General features: G+C 44.2%; 1 long non-coding RNA gene across 1 annotated transcript; it reads left to right on the top strand.

Annotated features, from left to right (window-relative positions):
* Window positions 1-4190: 4190 nt before the first annotated feature.
* LOC134293631 (uncharacterized) lies at window positions 4191-8317 on the top strand. Its single transcript, XR_010000580.1, has 2 exons — window positions 4191-5221; window positions 7886-8317. It is a non-coding gene; the product is annotated as an uncharacterized LOC134293631 (long non-coding RNA).
* Window positions 8318-13497: the final 5180 nt, after the last annotated feature.

Below are 13497 nucleotides of genomic sequence, written 5' to 3'. Positions count from 1 at the left end.
CCCCTGGGCAACGTCCTTGCAGGTGGCCAATTCTCTCACACCAGAAGCGACTTGCAGTTTCTCAAGTTGCTCCTGGCACGAAATAATAATAATAATAATAATAGAACGTGAAGATAAAAAAGGAATAATAATAGAATGTAGCAATTAAAAAGGTGTAACAACAACAACAGAATGTGCAGATAAAAGAGGAATAATAATAGAATGTAGTGATAAGAGACATAATTACAACAACAGCCACAACAACAGAATGTGGAGATCAAAGAGGGATGATAATGAAAATCATCATAGAATGTGGAGCTAAAAATGGGATATAATAATAAGGGCCTGAATTGAGGTGGGGTTCCTGCTTCTCCCGCTTTCCCTTCCTTCTATTCTGAATTTCCTTGGAAGAGGGACATGATTTGCATATTTTCCAGCCAAAAAAACAAAATAAAATGGGGGGGGGTTCTGATTTTCTTCCTGCAAAGTCAAAGGGGGGGTCTGCATTGGGATGGAGCATCTCGAGACAGAAAAGGGAGGAAGCGACAGACCCCTCAAAATGTGCTGCTGGAACCTTTTGGGAAGGGTCTCCAACCCCCCCCCTCCTCCTCCTTCCTCCTCCTGCTGCTGCTTCCCTTTAATTGGCTGCTGCTTCAGCCTCCTTCCCTCCCTCCCTCCTTCCTCGCCCCCCGCCCCTTCGGAGATGCAAATGAGCCAATCAGGCCCGCGCCAATTAAGAGCTTGCGCGAGTTTGAAAAAACCGGGAGGAGCCGCCGAGGAAGGAAGGAAAGAAGAAGAGATGAGGAAGGAGGAGAGGAGACAGGTGCTGGGCGCGCCCCTCATTTGCATATTCACAAAAGGGGGGGGAAGGATAAAAAGGGGGTGTCGCGGCGGAGAAGCTCACCTGCGAAGCTGTCAGCTGCATCCCTCCTCCTCCGCCGCAGCTCTCTCTCTCTCTCTCTCTTTCTTTCTCTCTCCTCCTTTCCTCCTTTGCTTCCTCCTCCTCCTCGACCCCTCCCTTCCCTGGACGGTTTAAAGGGGGGGGGGGGGCGCAGAGGACAAACAAACAGGCCCCAAGGAAAGGGGGAAAGGGCGAGACCTAGCTTTTTCCTCAATCCTCCCCTCTCAAGAGGCTTTAGTGGGAAGGAAGGGCTCCCCAAAGGCCATCCAGACCACCCCAAGCTTCCAGCTCAAGAGGCATCCCTTCACCTTTGCTCCTCCAGGTGCTTTGAAGTCTCAGCTCCCGGAAACCTTGGCTATTAGTCAAGCTGGGGATGCTAGGAATCAGGTCCCTAGCCAGAAAATATTTTTGGGAGAAGCTGAAACTCTTCTCTCTCCCCCCACCAAGATGACTTTTGATCTGGCACTAGATCTCAGTAGAATAGATCACGGAACAACAGACTGGTTCAAGATTGGGAAAGGAGTGCGGCAGGGCTGTATACTATCGCCCTCCCTATTCAACTTGTACGCAGAACACATCATGCGACGTGCGGGTCTTGAGGAATCCAAGGCCGGAGTTAAGATTTCTGGAAAAAACATGAACAACCTTAGGTATGCAGATGATACCACTCTGATGGCTGAAAGTGAGGAAGAGCTGAGGAGCCTTCTCACCAAGGTGAAAGAAGAAAGTGCAAAAGCCAGGCTGCAGTTAAACATCAAGAAAACCAAAATCATGGCAACCAGACCGATTGACAACTGGCAAATAGAGGGAGAAAACGTGGAGGTAGTGACAGACTTTATATTTCTAGGTGCGAAGATCACTGCAGCCAGGAAATCAGAAGACATCTACTTCTTGGGAGGAGGGCAATGGCCAACCTTGATAAAATACTGAAAAGCAGAGACATCACACTGGCAACGAAGGTCCGCATAGTGAAAGCAATGGTATTCCCCATAGTAACCTATGGATGCGAGAGCTGGACCATAAGGAAGGCTGAGCGAAAGAAGATAGACACTTTTGAACTTTGGTGCTGGAGGAAAATCCTGAGAGTGCCTTGGACCTTGGCAAGAAGATCCAACCAGTCAATCCTCCAGGAAATAATGCCAGACTGCTCACTGGAGGGAAGGATATTAGAGGCAAAGTTGAAGTATTTTGGCCACATCATGAGAAGACAGGAAAGCTTGGAGAAGATCATGATGCTGGGGAAAATGGAAGGAAAAAGGAAGAGAGGCCGACCAAGGGCGAGATGGAGGGACGGTATCCTTGAAGGGACTGGCTCGACCTTGAAGGAACTGGGGATGGTGACAGCCGACAGGGAGCTCTGGCTGGTCCATGAGGTCACAAAGAGTCGAAAACGACGGAACGAGTGAGACAACGACGACGACTAGATTTCAACAAGGCCCTGAAATGACCCTCATTGTGCAAAGGTAATACATCCTGAATCGGGAGCCCCCACTGGCACAGTGTGTTAAACCACTGAGCTGTTGAACATGGTTGCAGGTTCAAATCCATGAAGCGGAGTAAGCGCCTGTTGTTAGCCCCAGCTTCTGCCAACCTAGCAGTTCTAAGACATGCAAATGTGAGTAGATCAATAGGTACCGCTCCCAGCGGGAAGGTAACGACGCTCCATGCAGTCATGCTGGCCACATGACCTAGGAGGCGTCTACGGACAACGCCGGCTCTTCGGCTTAGAAATGGAGATAAGCACCAATCCCCAGAGTTGGACAAGACTGGACTTAATGTCAGGGGAAAAACTTCACTTTTATCAACCTACGTCCTGAATCATTGCTCCCTCTTTAAGCCGGTTCTTGTTGGCCACAAAGGACAATCATTTACACAATTGGCAGAGGTTTCTTTAATAATAATAATAATAATAATAATAATAATAATAATAATAATAATAATAATAATAACTTTATTTATATACCGCCCTATCTCCCGGATGGGACTCAGGGCGGTTTACAGTCATAAAAGCAACACAAACATTACATAACAACATAATACACATTATTAAACAAAGTAAAATAATACAATTATAACAATAAATCACACTTACATGACCAGATCAAGGGGACGGGAACCATAAACCCAATATATTAAAATGTATCATATTGTTTGTGTAATATATTCAGGCCCTGAAATCGGCGGTAGTCCAATGTAATTACTCAAAAACCTGCCGACACCACCATCTTCTTATATAGTAGTGTCTCACTTATCCAACATAAACAGGCTGGCAGAACGTTGGATAAATGAAAATGTTGGATAATAAGGAGGGAATAAGGAAAAGCTTATTAAATGTCAAATTATGTTATGATTTTACAAATTAAGCACCAAAACAATATGTTTTACAACAATTCGACAGAAAAAGCAGTTCAATACACAGTAACGTTATGTAGTAATTGCTGTATTTACAGATTTAGCACCAAAACATCACAATGTATTGAAAACTTTGACAACAAAAACATTGGCTACTAACAAATTGACTACAAATAAAGATAAAATTGCATAAAATGAACTTATAGTAATAACATTGTCAGAAATTATTAAAAGTTCAATCCTTGCTGCCTAGAGAAACAGCTGTGGATCCGGGCTGGAGGCAGACTGAGTTGGATAATCCAGAACTTTGGATAAGTGAATGTTGGATAAGTGAGACTCTACTGTATTTCCTTTCTCATCAAGACATTTTCCACTGTGAATTAGCAAGAAGTTTTCAGCCCAGCACAAGTTGTTCTGATGGGACTCTGTTTTTGGTTTCTATTGCATTTTTCCATCACACAAATGGCTTTCCAAGCTTCTGATGACCACCTTGATTCCCAACTTCTCCTCCAAACACCACACAGGACTTACAGAATACACCTTGTAGATGAAATGAGTAGGCTAATCAGGGAAATTCGCTGAACCATTTGGGTTGAAAACTTAGATGCCTCTGTTTTGTCAAAGGCTTTCATGGCCGGAATCACTGGGTTGCTGTGAGTTTTCTGTGCTGTTTGGCCATGTTCCAGAAGCGAAACGTCAGGACAGAATGCTTCTGGAACATGGCCATACAGTCCGGAAAACTCACAGCAACCCTTCGTTGCCTCTTCTTATCCACAGGAAATACATATCCTGGCCATGGAGCCTGTGGATTTTGCACTAACTGAGCTTTCACTTGGTCATCAGAAACAGTCCAAGGTCCAACAACGACACAGCTTCTTCTCCTTGCTCCTGTTCCATTGTTTCTTTGGCAGGGCTTGGATTAGATGAACCAGTGGTAGTCACCCCAGTTTCCTCAGTTTCCACCTGCAATCCAGGTCAAATCCCAACCACATTTTGGAAGCTTCGACGATGTCATATATTACAATGTAAATTGGTAGAAAGATAGGTAATGACAGTGTGAATTGTCAAAATTTGGTTGAGATAGTGCTTGCAGTTATGGAGGGACTCTGATTTTTGCTTCTCATATACTTGACTATGGGCTTGTTGGGAGTCCAAAACACCTGGAAGACCCATCCATCTTAGCATTTGGTTAGATTAGAAAGGTAAGGGCTCCTCAAAGGCTATCCGGTCCAAGAAGTGTCTCCTAAATTGTGTTCCTCCAGGTGTTTGGGAGGACCTCGCAGCATCTCCAAGAGTTGGCCAAGGGGATAGCAATGATGGGAGCAGGCCTGGGCAAACTATGGCCCTCTCGGTGTTTTGGACTTCAACTCCCACAGTTCCAAAGTCAGAACTGGAGCGTCGACTCTTAATACCCAAGGTGATATTGTATATATTAGGCCGTTAGGAGAGGCGGGTCACCAGTAAACATTATAATAATGATTACTGTGTGCGCTTTAATGTCTTGGCATTGGGCCCAAGGGGCAAATGTTGCCCTATAAAATGCTGGATGCCAAAAGCGCAGCATCAGAGTCCCACCCAATCCCCCTCAAAACACTGCTTTCTTAAGGGATTCCTCCAGTGTTTTACATGCAGCTCGTGTTGGATGCCGGCCATCCTGACTTGTTTTCAGGGGGAAAGGGGCGGAGGTGTTTGGGGCCTAATTCCTGTTTTGTTCCAGAGCTGCATCCCATAGAATAAAAACATTTCCAGGCAGAACTACAAAGCAGCCAGGACTTTCTGTAATAATAAACAGGGAGCCTGTTCTTGTGGCTCTTTGGAGAGGGAGGGGTCCCAACTTCTGTGCTGTTTGGACCCCAACCTATTGACTGCAAAGGGGGAGGGGGGTTACATGGCATATAGGGTCCCCAGAGACCCTACAAATGGCCCATTTTGGACAACAGGGACACCTTCTTTTATGGACAGAGATGTTCTGTTGGAAGAGGCCTCAAGGTAAGGCTTTTTGACTGCAGGCAAAGACCTCTTCCTCTTTCTGTCTTCTCCTCTTCTTCTCCTTCCTCCTCATTTTCTTCTTCCTCCTCGCCTTCCTCTTCTTCCTTTTGGTCTTCCTCTTCTTTTTTTCTCCTCTTCCCCATCTCCTTCTTCTTCCCCCTCTTTTTCTTCTCCTTCTTCTTCCTTCTCCTCTCCCTCCTCCCCTCTGTAGCTGATAAAGAAAGCAAAGGGACTTCTTGCGAACCGTAATGACAATCATGCCTTCCCTGGGTGTCTGTCCTTCCCAGCATGAAAGAATGAGTTATGGGCCTAGCGTCTTTGATTCGGCGAGATTGGAGTCAGCAGGAACGGCAAAAGGCAATTCCCTTTTGGAACTGGCTCTTCCGCTAAAACAATGCATATTTTGTTTTGTTTATGCTGTTTATGCTTTGTTTTTTCTGGGATTGTGTTTACCTGCTGCAATGAATTCCTCCTGACAGGCTCACAGAAATGGAGTAAAGGGAGAAGGGCACTGAGTAAACCAATGTGCAAAATGAAAACGATGTTTAAATAGTATGACTGAGAACATCACTAAGAGAGTGGTTGCCAGCCCAAAATCTGAGACCCAGAAACAACAACATCAATTATTAGGATTATTATTTGATACATAACAAGATTAGTATACAGCAAACAAGATCACTAGGCTAGCTGTTGTATTGGATCACATGTCTGACACTTCCCAAGCGTCTAGGACTATGTGATGTAGCGGCGAATAATGCGTGCAGATCCGAGTAGGGTGGTCTTTTGCAGCTGACAGATGGTGATTTTGTCAGCGCCAATTGTTTTCAAGTGCTGGCCAAAGTCTTGAGGCACTGTACCTAGTGTGCCGATCACCACTAGGACCATCTTTACTGGCTTGTGCCAGAGTCTTTGCAGTTCGATCTTTAAATCCTCGTATCATGTCAGCTTTTCTAGTTTCTTCTTCTTCTTCTAATTATTATTATTATTATTATTATTATTATTATTATTATTATTATTATTTGTTGCCTGCCTCTCAAAGGATTGCATTAATTACCAACCATTGTTGCTCACCACTGAAAATAAAACAAACTCATAGTATCTATTTTCCCTCATCCAAAATGAAGGTAGAAATCTTCCTTAATGAAGGTGAAGGTGGGGATTGTTCCTCCTCGCTTCCCAATGGAGGAACATTTAATTCTTTGCTGAATGCAGGACAGAGCAGAGGGTGAGCCCTGGCCCTTTGTGGAGAAAGCCAATGAGGCAAATACATACATTCTCCAGAGAGTTTGTTGCAACAATAAATCAATTAAAGCTTCCCGCTTATAACAAGCGGTGATTCTGCAAGTTGCAGCTCGGGACTGGAGAGGAGATAGAAAAAACAAGAGGGAGGGAAGAAAAGAGGAGAAGAAGGAAGGAGAGAAGGACGGAGAAAGGGAGAGAAGGAAGGAAGGAAAGAAGGAAAGAAGAAAAGGAAGGGAGGGACGGTTCAATGGACACTCAAACCCACTTTCCCCTTGGGCAGTTCTGATTTAGAAAACAAATCACCTGGATACTTTTATCTTGAAATATTTCCTTTTAAGATGAAGCGAATGTGAGAAAGAGAGGTAGATAGTAATAGCAGTAATAATAATAACAATAATAATAATGTGGGTTGGAAGGGGGGGGCTTTAATAAGAGATTTTCCTGTCCCGAGGAGAGCTTGACAGCCACAATTTACCATTTTCTGCCCTCCATTCCTCCCTCCTTCTCTTTCTCTCTCTCTGCCTTCCTTGCTTCCTCTCCCCACATTCTCTCCTCCATTTCCTGATAACTTCTCATCATGCGAGTTCATGCCTTCATATAAAATGGTGGTGCAGGGAGAAGGGGAGGAAAAGGAGAAGAGGACATGAAAAGGGAAGGGAAGTCAGGAAAGCATCGCGAATGGGAGCCAAAGAGAGACATTTTTTTTTGGGGGGGGGGAGACATTATTCGCCTGTTTAAATCCAGTCACGCTGAGAAATGGACGGCCGGTTTTATGAATTTTATGAGAAGGGACATAATCCCATTGAGGCAGGGCTTTGGCCTTTGTATAATCAACCCCTCCTTCTTTAGGTCCATTTGTCTCTCTCCCCAAATATGAAGGTTCGGTAAGTGCATCCTATGGGTCCCGAGGCCTTGCTTTTGCAAATCAGGGAACCACCGCGTTGTTCCCTTTTCAAAACCTCATTACAATTGCCCTTTTCCTGGGGCTGGATTCGCACCAAAGGGATCTGCTCTAAAGGAATCTGACCCAAAGAGGACGGCATTTGCACTCTGTACTTTTCCCCATTTCCCTTCATATGGCATGTTTACAGACCCCAAATGAGGCGCACCCTTCCTTCCCTGGATATAATCTACACACATAATATTTGTGCACTGTAGAAACAACACCCCAATTATGCAACGCCTGTGTGTGTCTCTGCGCACCTGTCTGTCACCCATCCTGCCTTTCAAATATTAATTACAGGCCATCAATTATGACGCTTCGTGGCGCGGCAAGGTTTTCATTATCAGCCTCCCTGGGAAATGTCAGTTCAAACGTACCGCCGGCACCTTTGATTTTATTCCGAGAAGTCAAGCCCTAACACTGCTGATTTGCTTTCTTGCTTTCTTTTTTTCTTTCTATCGTTCTTTGCTTTTTTAAAGGTAAGGAAGAGTTGGAAGCAGCAGCAATGTGGAGTTGAGTGCATTAGCGACCGGAGCAAATCTGAAAATCGTGGTGAATCGCAATCGATGGGCAGAAAGCGGGGCAAAGGGAAACAATCAAGAAGGGAAAAAGAAGAGAGGAAGGAGAGAAGGAAAAAATGTCAATATGAACACCAAGTCAACACAGAGCTTATGGGATGGACTAGTATGGGATATAGTATAAGCTAGGCCTACATTGATAGTAACTCTCAAGTAACTCAAAGGACATTTATCCGGCATCTGCTAATCTCTTAACTGAGAGTCTACTATGTTTCAGTTTTATTAACTGACAAGATTTCATTGCCAAAATGCCCATTTTGACCAGTTTTATATCTCTATCTGTATCTAAAAATGAGCAAATCACTAATAAAGTTCCAGAGCATCTGCTCCAAATGGGTTGTGGCCAAGATGCACAAAAACCTCAGAGAGGGATGGATAATGGGTCCTTTTATTTTCAAGGGAAAGAACGAAAGAAAGAAAGTGCTTGTGTCTCTGGGGAAATGCTGCCCCCAAACCGTGCACGACGGAAACTGCACCCCTCCATTGCAAAAGCCACAAAAAGGCACATCAATCTGGGGACCCCAAATGTCTGCACAAAACAATGCAACCGAAGTGGATCCCAAAAGAAGGACAGAAAGGAACCCAAGGTTGATGCATTAGGTTCAATCTCCCCTTTCTAATAAATGTGTGGGGAAATCCTACAAAACAATACAGTAGGCTATTATTAATAATAATAATAATAATAATCCTTTCTTCTCATTAAAGAGACTCAAAGTGGCTAATAAGGAATTATTATGACAACTATTGAGATCCATAATCAATAAGCACTGAATCAGATTTGAGGAGGAAGTGTCTAGAGACTTTGTCACACAAAAAGTCTGTTGCACAATTGTAATGAGTTCATCTCGCATTTGCGCTTTTCTTATCACACAACGTTGAAACTCCCGCATTGTTACCTTTCTATCATTAATGGATGACATCTTTAAATTGACAGAAAAAAATCACCAATGGCTCTCTATTCATGCATTGTTTTGGGTACAATTGTTTCACTCCGCCGCAGCTCCAATATTCCGTCTGGCCTATCGATCTCCAAAAAGCATGAGTTTGTGTTGCTTTGCTCCGATCCCCAGTTTTATTATTTTAATGTTTATGTTATGGGGGGGAACCCCGGTGGCAAAGTGCATTAAAGCACTGAGCTGGAGACTGAAAGGTCCCAGGTTCAATCCCCGGGAGCGGCGGGAGCGGCCGTTGTTAGCTCCAGCTCCTGCCAGCCTAGCAATTCGAAAACATGCAAATGTGAGTAGATCAATAGGTACCGCTCCAGCGGGAAGGTAATGGCGCTCCATGCAGTCATGCCAGCCACATGACCTTGGAGGTGTCTACGGACAACGCCGGCTCTTCGGCTTAGAAATGGAGATGAGCACCAACCCCCAGAGTCAGACATGACTGGACTTAACGTCAGGGGAAAACCTTTACCTTTTATGTTATGGGGGATGGGCTGCCACCATCCTCCAATGACACATTTTTCAAGAAGTGTTGAAACTGTGTGTTTGCAGCATTGAAAAATACAAACTAAACTGCAAATAGGCACTATATAGGATGGACAGAGGTAAGACGGAAGGGTCAAGCAAGACCGATTGCACAACACTTAAGTAAAGCTGGTAGTTCAATGGATACCACTTCTCCCAGGGATAGATGCCCTGAATGAGAGGAAACACAAGCTTAGAGAGAAACAATGCCAATCTGAGCTGGAAAGAGAATATCCTATAAAATAAATGATTGCCATTGGAGATGAGTTGGCTCTCAAAGGGCCATGTGAAGCCCTGTATATCTATATCTACATCTATACACACAACTTTGCTCCATGTGATGTTTCTGGTCCACTTTCCATCCCTCTATGCCCTTCCTGTCCATCTTTGTGTCCATTAATTGCCTGGCCCCAAATCCATTTGGTGCCCCATTAAGGAATGCTGTCCGTCCATCTTCCCTCTGACAATTTCAAGAGACGCTTAATCGAGGACCCCTTCTTCAGCCCCATTCCTCCCCATTTAAGTAGCACCCTCCCTGCCTCTCCAAAGCCCCCCACCCCCTGTTCCATATGCATGAGAGTCCCTTCAACCCAAGAGCCAGGCCTTCACTGCTTCATAAATCTCCGCAGTCCCCTCTTTATTAAGACGGAGGATTACAACTAATCTATTCGCCCCAGAACCAGGCCCAGAGTGGATTAAAATGCAAAAGATAGTCCCAAAGACGAAGGGGCCTGATGCTAAACAACAAACGTCACGATCATAGGAATATGGTATATTTTCTTTCCTTGTTTATGCTAAAGAGATGGCATTAGAGTTAATGTCTGCATTAAGGCGAGTTGCGGGTAAAGCCATTTTAAGGAGGCCGAAAGACTTGGGAATTGATCTCAAAGTGACGGAGGCCTCTCCGCGTGGGAAGTCAACGCTGCACAGTGGATAGACAGAAATATAGATGATAGATGCATCTATGCTATATAATGAATGCAGTTTCACTCCACTTTATTTGCCATGATTCAATGCTATGGGATTTTAACAAAGTCTTTTGCCTTTTTCCACCAACTCCCAGGATTCCCTAGTACTGAGTTATGACAATTAAAGTGGCACCAAACTACATTTATTCTACCATGTAGATATGCACTCTATCTATTTATCTATCGATCGTATGCACACATACCTATAGGTGATTAAAAAGCAAACCAATCGCATTTCTCCCAGGTTTGTCCCCAAAATATGTGCCATAATACAGACCTAGAATGAACTTTCATCCTTCTATGAACCAACATGTTGGAAGTGCAGTGTGTTTGTTTCCTAATCTCTTTCACACACAAACAAACACATTCCTTTGCAACGGTTGACTCTGGGATCAGAGCGGCCTATTGAACGCCCCTGATCTCTGTCTCCTTTGGAGCCTTTTGGGGCAGATTGATTGGTTCTTATTTAATTTCAGACCAACCCGCCCTCCAAATCCAAGGCCCTTCAAGGCAGAGATTAGAACTTTAGGTAGAAAGACAGAAAGGGAGAACCTTCCCTGTTCAAGCCCTCTTGTTTCAAACTGATCCTAATACACTTTCTGGTTTCAGGGGCAAAGGTATTCACTTGCATTGGTGGAATCGGGACCCTGTGATGAAAAAGGAGACCCCCCTTAAAAGTATTGGGGGCGGTGTTTCATGTACCCAAGCACAGGCCCCTTCCACAAATGCAGCCCTTTACTTGCTATTCAGAGATCAGAGGGAGAGGAGGGAAGTGCATAGAGGTTTATGGGATTAATTCTTATCTCAGGGTCAAGGCAAGGCAGGGTTGTCACTCAACCCGACCTCCGGATAATCTGCCTTCATTGCTGGCAATCAAATGTCTCCCACAGACCTACTTTGGGGGGGGGGATACAATGATGATCTGGGATGGATCCTGACAATGGATCCTGACAAGTACAAAGGTGGCAGAGGGAGCTGGCCACTGAGAAAGGCTTTGCATTGTTCAAGGTAGAAAAGCCTCTTTCTCCATCCAGGTGACGATGGCTGCAGTAAGGAGGTTGGAAAGGGAGAGATCACACAGGCTATAGCTCAGGCATGGACCAACTTGGGTCCTCTAGGTGTTTTGGACCTCAACTCTCACAATTCCTAACAGCCGGTAGGCTGTTAGGAATTGTGGGAGTTGAAGTCCAAAACACCTGGAGGACCCAAGTTGACCCATGCCTGAGCTATAGCTGTATATTGGGCCAAATCCAGCTCTCCAAGGTCTTTGACTCACTCCCTACCCTAAACGTTAAACTGAGTCTGAAACGACTTGAAGACACATGATAACAACAATTTTAATTAACTTGACTCTCTCATCAGTCAAAAGCAGGCCCACATGTCCCATTGAAATACTGGTTACTTTTATGTGGGTTAAAATGCTTTCTCATTTTAAGCATTGCCTTGTTCTTTTATGTCTATTTGCACTACAAATGAGATATGTGCAGTGTGCATAAAGATTTGTTTGTGGTGGTTTTTTTCAAACTATAGACCGCCTCCTCAACAGTCTGAAGGACCACGAACTGGCCCTTAGCTTTAAACGTTTTAGGACCCCTGACCTAAAAAAAGCAGGTAATGGGTCAAATCAGGTGCCTGTGTGTTGCGCATTAGAGCCAAGAAGGGAGGCTTTGCTGGAGAAAAGGATACTCAAAAGTGATTGTGAATTGCTCAAAATGCTGCTGCTTCACTTATGCTTTCAGAGGCTATATCAAAGCAAGTCGGGCTCTGTCCTGAGCTTGGTCTTCAGTCGCTCCTCCTTCTCCTCTTCCTCCCTCTCCTCCTCTCCAGAGGCCTTCTGGTTTTCCAGGCAAGTGGACCTGGAACCACTTATGGCAGAGGCTTAATAAGAGGAAAAATGTGGGTTTTATTTAGGACTGGGTTGCGCAGAAAAGACAGATTCCCTCTCTCTCAGCTCTCTTGCAAAGAGGATAATTGGGGGTCGGAAAATAATAATAATAATAATAATAATGATGATGATGATGATGATGATGATGATGATGATGATAATAATAATAATAATAATAATAATACTTTATTTTTCTATCCCGCCACCATCTCCGCAATGGGGACCCCAACTTTCCACTTGACCACTTCATGGCATGCCATGGTTTCCTTTGCAGAATCAGTCGGCAGCTGCAGCAAAGGCATCAAGGGTGGATGTTTGCTTGTCAGTGAGATTTCATTGGATATGAAATGGACATGCTTCTCTCCTTCTTCAGGAAGGAAGGAAGAAAGGTTGGTTCTTCCATCTCTACCAGACCCAAAGAGTTATAAAAACTGGAAGTCCCATCTCTAAAATATCCCGTGATGTATCTATATGAAAATACAGGCATTCCAAAATCCACAAAAATCCAAAACACTTCTGCTCCCAAACATTTTGGCAAAGAAATGCTCAACCTGTCTTGGCTTTCAATGAAAACGAAAATTCCTCCATCGCATTCTTCCTGTATGCAGATATCCCAAAATCGAATGGAGTAATTGCTTTACTGGGGAATGTGCTCTTCTTTAGCACAGAACCAGGTTAATTCATAGGGAATAGCACTTTCTGTGCAGAAAACAGGTTTTTATGGGGAAATTTTGTTTTGCAATGAAGAATAACTCCTGCACAGTGCTTAATGTTGTGCACCCTTTATTTTCATGGATAACAACAACAATTATCTTTGAGGCCTCCAAACTATCTTCAGTCTCTCTGGGGCCAAAGCCAACCAAAGTGAGGCCTTCCCTCTTGGTTTCATGGCTTCCATTTGATCCTTGCCACCACATTTTTATGAAAGGGTTTCATGAATTTAAAATTAGGGTTGTTTTAATCAAATAGCTTCCCTAAATGTGCTTTATTGTTTTTACCATTAGTGTTTGTGCTTGATCTTGCTGCTCTGGGTCCCATGTTGGGACAAAGGTGGGGCATAACATGGATGAATAAATATGTCATTCTCATTTAATGACCCGTGTATTCCTTTGGCCTGTAAAGTAAACCTGGGCTATTCTTTTTCTTGCTGTTGTTCATGTTTTTTCACTGCCGCCAACTTCCTTGGAAAGC

This window comes from Anolis carolinensis, unplaced genomic scaffold, assembly GCF_035594765.1.
Source record: "Anolis carolinensis isolate JA03-04 unplaced genomic scaffold, rAnoCar3.1.pri scaffold_9, whole genome shotgun sequence".
NCBI classification, from domain to species: Eukaryota; Metazoa; Chordata; class Lepidosauria; order Squamata; family Dactyloidae; genus Anolis; species Anolis carolinensis.
Note: the sequence above shows the minus strand (reverse complement) of the source record. Positions and strands in the feature narration are given on the sequence as shown.